Source organism: Lissotriton vulgaris, chromosome 1_1 (assembly GCF_964263255.1).
Source record: "Lissotriton vulgaris chromosome 1_1, aLisVul1.2, whole genome shotgun sequence".
NCBI classification, from domain to species: domain Eukaryota; kingdom Metazoa; phylum Chordata; class Amphibia; order Caudata; family Salamandridae; genus Lissotriton; species Lissotriton vulgaris.
In genome coordinates, this window is record NC_141685.1 from 66302085 (window position 1) to 66309151 (window position 7067).

Genomic DNA, 7067 nt, shown 5'->3' on the forward strand with positions numbered 1-7067 from the left:
TCCAGGCTCGTCTCACCAACTGGGCCCAGGTCGTCTCCGGGATCTCCCTACCAATGTCCTCCTCCCAGCGGGTCCTCAAAGTGGTGAGAGGAGCCAATCCCTCGGCAATCAACCTGCCGTAGAGGCAAGTGACCGCCTTCACCGTGCCCGCCGACATCATTACGTACTGGCACACCTGAGACAAGTGGGGTTCCTCCTGCCCGTTCTGCCAGTGTGCCTGGATCACTCGCACAACGGCCGAGTGCAGCAGAAAGTCGCCCCGGGAGATCCCGAAGCGGTCAATGAGATCCTGAAAGGACAAGAGCGCTCCGTCCTCGTACAGATCACCGACGAGCTGTAAACCGGAATCCTCCCAGGCCGCCAAACGTGACCAATCCCCTCCGTGGGGGAGGGCCGTCAGCATCCCCAACGGTATTTCAGGCGCATACGGTGTTCTCAGTTGGCCTCGGGCGTGAGCCCGATTCCAACACAGTCGGACAGTCAGCTCCTCCATCGACAAGTCCCGCAGGACCAAACGTTGTCGCAGCGCTATAAAGGAGAGAACATGCCTGGCCATACCCGTCCCTCTACCGTCTTCCGGGCCCCGGAATTCCCTGGCGATCTCCTGGGTGAAGGTCTGGAGCTGCGCCGCCAGATAGTACTTCTCGAAGTCCGGCACAGCGAGCCCCCCCTTGTCTTTCGGCCTCATCAAGGTATTGAGGGCCATCCGCCGCCGGCCCGTTCCCCAGAGGAATCCGACCACCATAGAGCGTAAGCGACGAAACGTGGCCGGTGGGACCCAGATCGGCAAAGTTCGGAAGTAATACAATAACCGGGGAAGCGCCACCATTTTGAGCAGGGCGATACGTCCCGCCACTGAGAGCGGCAGCGTGGCCCAAAAGTCCATGCAACCTCGGAGTGCTCGAATGCAGCGGGCAATGTTCCCATCTAGGAGGTCGGGTTGGTCGTGGTAAACGAATACCCCAAGGTACTTAAAGCAGTCGGGCTCCCATCTAATCTCCCTACTTAGCGCAGGGGTGGGGGTACCCCTGCGTACCGGAAAAAGACAGGTCTTAGACCAATTCACTCGGAGGCCCGAGACCTCTCCGAACTCCGTGAGCGCCAATTCCGCTCCCCGTAAAGCGTCGACCGGGTCCTCTAGGAAGAGCAACAGGTCGTCCGCATATAGCGAGACATAATGCGGGCCCGCAGCCGTCCATAAGCCCGTATAGTGGGCTCCCGAGCGAAGGTGCATCGCCAGTGGCTCCACCGCTAGCGCAAAAAGAAGCGGGGACAAGGAGCACCCTTGCCGCGTGCCTCGTTCCACCGGATACCGCGATGAAATCAATGGGCCCGCTCGGACCCTGGCCGAAGCAGAAGCATAAAGAACCGCGGTCCATCTGACAAATCCCTCCCCGAGGCCGAATCTCCGTAACACCGTGCAGAGGTAGTCCCACTCTAGGCTATCAAAAGCCTTCTCCAGGTCCACCGACAAGACTACCGGGGACGGGGCATCCACAAATGGTTCCCCTAGCAAGCGGAACAACCTACGAATATTCATAGTCGTGTTCCGCCGTGGGATGAAACCGGCCTGGTCCTCATGCACCAGGGAACTCATATGTCCCAGCAGCCTCGAGCCAAGATGCTGCTCAATATTTTGTAGTCCACCGTCAACATTGATAGGGGACGGTAGGACCCCGGGTCGGATGAGTCTCGGCCCGGTTTGAGGAGAGGAACCACCAACGCTTCACACATCGAGCTCGGGAGTCGCCCCAGCCTCTTCGCCTCCCTGTAGACCACCAGTAACCGAGGGGCTAGGAGGTCAGCGTAAGTTGCATAGAACTCCACTGGTAGGCCATCTATGCCCGGGGTCTTGTTCCTCGCCATCCGTTTGATGGCCCCGCGAATCTCCCCCAAGTAGATGTCGGAACCCAGAGTTTTCGCCACTTCCTGCTCTACTGTGCGGAGCTCCAGTGGGCGAAGATAATTATCAAGCCGGTCTGGGTCACGTGCGGAGCGACTGCGGTATAAACATTCATAATAATGCCGGAAGCAACTAAGAATCTCCGGTTGGGTGCATACCTCGGTCCCGTCTGCCCCACGCATATTTGTCGTCGTCTGGGACTGGCGCGTAGGGTTGGCCAACCACGCCAACAACGCACTCGACCTGTCTCCCTCCGCGATAGACCGGACCGTATAGGCCTTATAATCAAAACAGTGGAGCCGTTCGACCTCCACCGCTACCCTTTCCCTCGCCTCCGCCGTTTGTGCTTGCAATTCCGGGTGTCCGGGGCGGCGAACTTCAAGCTCGCGGAGTGCCCGGTCCGCTGTGTCTAAATCAGCCAGGATGACGCGCCTCATGCCCACCTTCTTAGAGATACAGTAGCCCCTCACCACTACCTTAAAAGCGTCCCATTCTAACGCCCTAGTACTCGCGGAGCCGCCGTTGGACGCAAAATAATCCGATATTCTCTCCCCCAAGTCCGCCTTGAAGACACTGTCCTCGAGGATCTCGGGTCGCATCTTCCAGGTGGGCACCGCAGGCGTCCCAGGAAACCAGCGAAGGTCCAGTAGGAGGGGGTTATGGTCCGAGATGGTCCTCGATAAGTACTCCGATCGGACCGCTGCCGAAACCAGTTCGGGCGAACCAAGAAAGCCATCTAGTCTGACATGCAGCTCATGGAGGCTCGAGAAATATGAATAATCCCTAGATGCGGGGTGATGCGCCCTCCAAATGTCCGTCAAACCCCAGCGGGTCTGCCAATCCTGACGACCCTTAGCCGTGCGACGGACCGGGGAATCGGGGAGCGGGGGATGCGAGCGGTCTATGTCCACATCCACTACGGAGTTAAAGTCTCCCCCCAACAGGAGGGGCCCGGCGAAAAAGTGGGCCAACGAGCCCGATAACCTGGAAAGGAAGGCAGTCTGGTCTTCATTAGGAGCGTATACACAGCAAACATTCAGGTCCCTCCCTCCTAGAGTGCCTGAGATGGCCACGAAACGCCCCTCTGGATCCAACACTGTCCTCGTGACCTGGAAGGGGACCCCTGCCCTGATCCATATTAGCGCCCCCCTGGCATAAGCAGAGTACGACGTGGAAAAGACCTGCCCCCGCCATCTACGCTGAAGCGCCGCCCCTTCCGCCTTGTTCAGATGAGTTTCCTGCAGCAGCGCCATTTGCACTCCCCTACGCACTAAATAAGCATGGACCTTGTGGCGCCTGGACATAGTGTGAAGCCCCCTCACGTTCCAAGTAACACATTTCAAGTTAGCAACATCAGCCATTGTCCCAGATTGTTCTTGCACAGTCCCCCCATCCGGGTCCCCACAAAGAAAAGGCATCAATCCTCCCAGCGCTGATGGCGGCCATTTTCCCCAACCAAAACCAAACCACCCAAGAACCAACCAAGCCCCCCCCCGCCCACCCCGAACAGGACCCAAACTGCACCATCTAGATCCCATCCAAACCTCGTCTTTCATCAACCCCAGAACCCCCACTAATCCTACGGTCGCCACCGTAGGAAGGCCTTATGGGCCAGGTGCGGGCTGGGCGGAGGCAGTGGGCCCTCGTCGCCCAGGCCACCAGGACTATAACAAGCCCCAAACAGTACCAAAACCTTCCGGGGCAAAAGCAGAGGCCCCCCAACCCTCTCTCCCTCTTGGTCAGCAATAAAGGACGGCAACCGCCTCCCCCCTGCCGGGCCCCCACCCAAAACAAGGCAGTATACCCCGTTACCCTTGTCCATCTAGAAGGTCCTCCACCGATTTCGGTGTGATCACCGGTGTATGGGTACTATCTGCCACTGAATCCTCCGAGTCCGATGGTGCTCCCTGAGCACCCGGGTTTTCTTCCTCCTCGATGGCTTCATCCCTTGCTCCCGACAGCTCCGACAATACTTCCAACACTCCCCTCCGTTCCGATGATGTCTCCGCAGTCGAGGGCCCTCCCGTGCGGCCGCGGCGATTCCTGACCCTCTTGGATCGCCTCCTTTGTTCCGGCTCATCTGCCTGTTGGGACGAGGAGCCAAAACCATCTTTCCCTGTCCGGTACAGTTCGAGCCAGTCAAAGACCTCCTCCGGGGTGTCGAAGAACTGGGTTTTGTCATCGACAATGATGCGGAGCCTTGCAGGATATAGGAGTGAATACTGAATGCCCTCGCTCCTGAGTTCGCGCTTAACCGCTAGGAAGGAGAACCGCTTGCGCTGCGTCTCGTAGGTGTAATCAGGGAAGATGTTCACCTGACTGTTCGCTACTTGGAACGGGCCATTGTGCCTGGCGGCATTGAGGATTAAGTCCCTGTCCCAAAAATGCAGCAACCGCGCCACCACCGGCCTCGGGGTACGTCCCTGCTGTGGGGGCCGTGCTGGGACTCTGTGGGCCCGTTCTAGAGTGTAGAAGGAGGACAGACCCTCCGGGACCACCGTGTCTCGGAGCCAGGTCTCCAAGTATCGCACCATGTCGCCATCCTCGATCTTTTCCGGCAGGCCCACCACTCGGATGTTGTTCCTCCTGTTGCGGCCTTCCGCATCCTCCGCCCTCCGTTCCAGGGTCTCAATTCGGGATAAGGCGTCCTTCATCGTCGCAGCCAAGGTTCGCTGCGCCGGCTCCAAAGTTTTCACCGTGCCCTCCACCTCCTTGACCCGGTCTGAAAGTTTGCCATGGTCCGCCCTGAGGAGGCCCAGGCTCGTCGCCACCTGAGCAATGTCCTGTTGGAGGGCCGATCTCATAGCCTCTATCGCCTCTAGGACACGGTCGAACTGTTGCTGCATCGGCGCGCTACCAGAACTTTTTGGGTCCCCATGCTCCTCTTTGTCCTGGGCTTCAGAGTCCGAGGTGGTCTGGGTGGATCCCTTGGCTCCTCTAGGTTTCCCCATGCTTCCAGGGGCACTCCGTGAGGGTCCCGGAGTAGGCGTCTCCGTGTACAGGTGTCGATCACGACCTTCCCGGGTGCTTGTCCTCAATTCGGGTATGGGCGACCTCCTTCTCCAGAGCCTGTGGAGACTCCGCCGCTTCGGCTCACGCCACCGCCACGGCGTCCGAGGGCACCGATGAGGGGGCGGAGACAGCCGTCGCCGAGTCGGGCAGACCCGTTCACCCACTATAGCCCCGGGGTGAGGGCCACCAACTCCCTCGGATGATCTGTGGCGCCAGAGTGTCGCGCCTCCCATGTAGGTGGACTGGCCAGGAAGACGTAGCTAGTTGCGGAGTCGCGAGGCGGGCCACCGCTTGGATCACAGGGCGTCCGCTCCCAGTGCCCTCCAGTGCGTGGGCACCCGTCCGGCCGTCCAACCGAGTGCAAATCCGTTGCAAAAGGTCCAATCCAGTAAATGTCCAATGTCCAGAACAGCCGGGGATGGCGAAGCCGGGCGCCAGTCGACACCCGCGGCACCTCTTCAACTCAGTAGTTTCGACCAGGGGGACAAAGGAGTCCGGGCGCCATGTTGGGTCGCACTCCGCAACTCCGCAACTCCGCAAACTTCGGTATTACTTCGGAGCAACCCTCGTCCAAGCTCCACCAGGGCCCCCGGCAGGTTGCCGTCGGCACGCTCAGCAGAATGCGGGGTCTGGGGTGCCCCGCAGCCTCCGATTTTCAGGATAATCCCGGGCTTAGTCCCGGAGCCGAGCTCTCAGGCGACCATCGCCATCGGCGCCGAAGCCACGCCCCTCGCCTTGCCTTGATGTCGTTCTTTTCGGTCGGTGAAGATATCACCGAGTCGTTCCCGTTGGAGGATAGGTTGTTGGATGGCCATGTGCCCGACAGCACTGTCTCATTGGCTTATAAGAAATTGATTAATGATAGGTCTGACCTCCTGCAGCGATTACGTGAGCTATGGACCAGTGACGGCCTTGAGCTAGATGACGAGGATTGGCAGTCGGCGATCTCCTCTCCTAGGGAGGTCGCTATTCCGGCTCATCTCCGATTGGTGCAGTTAAAAATTCTCCACAGAATTTACGTTACAGGTCCCCGTTTGGTTCGCATAGGCTTTGCTGAGGAAGGTCTTTGTACGCGTGGGTGTGGGCTACTGGGTACTTTCATGCATATTCTATGGGAATGTTGGGGAATTGCTAATTTCTGGAGGGAAGTACATGAGTTGATGAGTGAGGTAACTGGGGTGGTCCTCTTACCGGAGGACAGGTGCTGTTTATTGAACGTATGGGAACCAACGGATTACGATCCAGCCCAGACTCAGTGGGCTACCCTGGGGTGTATGATCGCCAAGCGAGACATTGCACAGCTATGGGGGTCCCAGAGGCCCCCGACTGTTGAAACATGGAAGGAAAACATGGATTGGTGCATGTTTAGAGAGAAAACTGTGTACTTGGCTCGGGGTCGCCCCCGGAAATGGCATAAAGTATGGGGGCCTTGGAACGGATATCGTTGAGATATATGTACACCACCTGCTGTAGATATTTTAGAAGTTCCTCTCACTCCCTGACCCCGCATTCGGACCGCATTCCCGCATATGTATAGATTGCTTTTGGTTCCCTTCTTCCCCACTTCCCTCAAGTAGGAATATCGATTTTTCTCTTTGATTTGTCTCCTTCCTCATGTGGGCCAGCACCGTGTGCAAGAATATCATTGGTTTAGCCTTGTTTTTTCTTTTCTTTGGTTTTATTTAATATTAACTAACCATATTGCAATAAATAGTTGCACTTTTGGTGGGGGGGGGATGTTAAAATAAGACCGGAATTTATTCGTGGCCAGGAAATATCGATCAGATGTACTGCTCTGACAATGTGCCGCCGGACCCTCAGGTTGTCGGCTGAATGGCTGTGTCACACTTAATCTGATGCATAAGGTCTGTGTGTTACTGCGGCTGGCCCTCCGGGGTTGTAGGCCTGTGGCTGTGTAATCTTGTGAGGTATAATAAAGGTCTTTTAAAATTTTTTTTTAAAAAACACAACTCCCAAATAGGAGAAAACATTGGTCTTCGGTATTGACGAAAGTCTGAATTTAAAAGTGAACTGCTTAGCTTTACGAGAAGTTGTAGGCCCCTAGCTGTCCTCGCCAAGAGGACTGTGTCATCTGCGTATAGAAGGAGTGGTAGGCTACGCTTGCCTACCTGGGGACAATCTGCATGTGTGG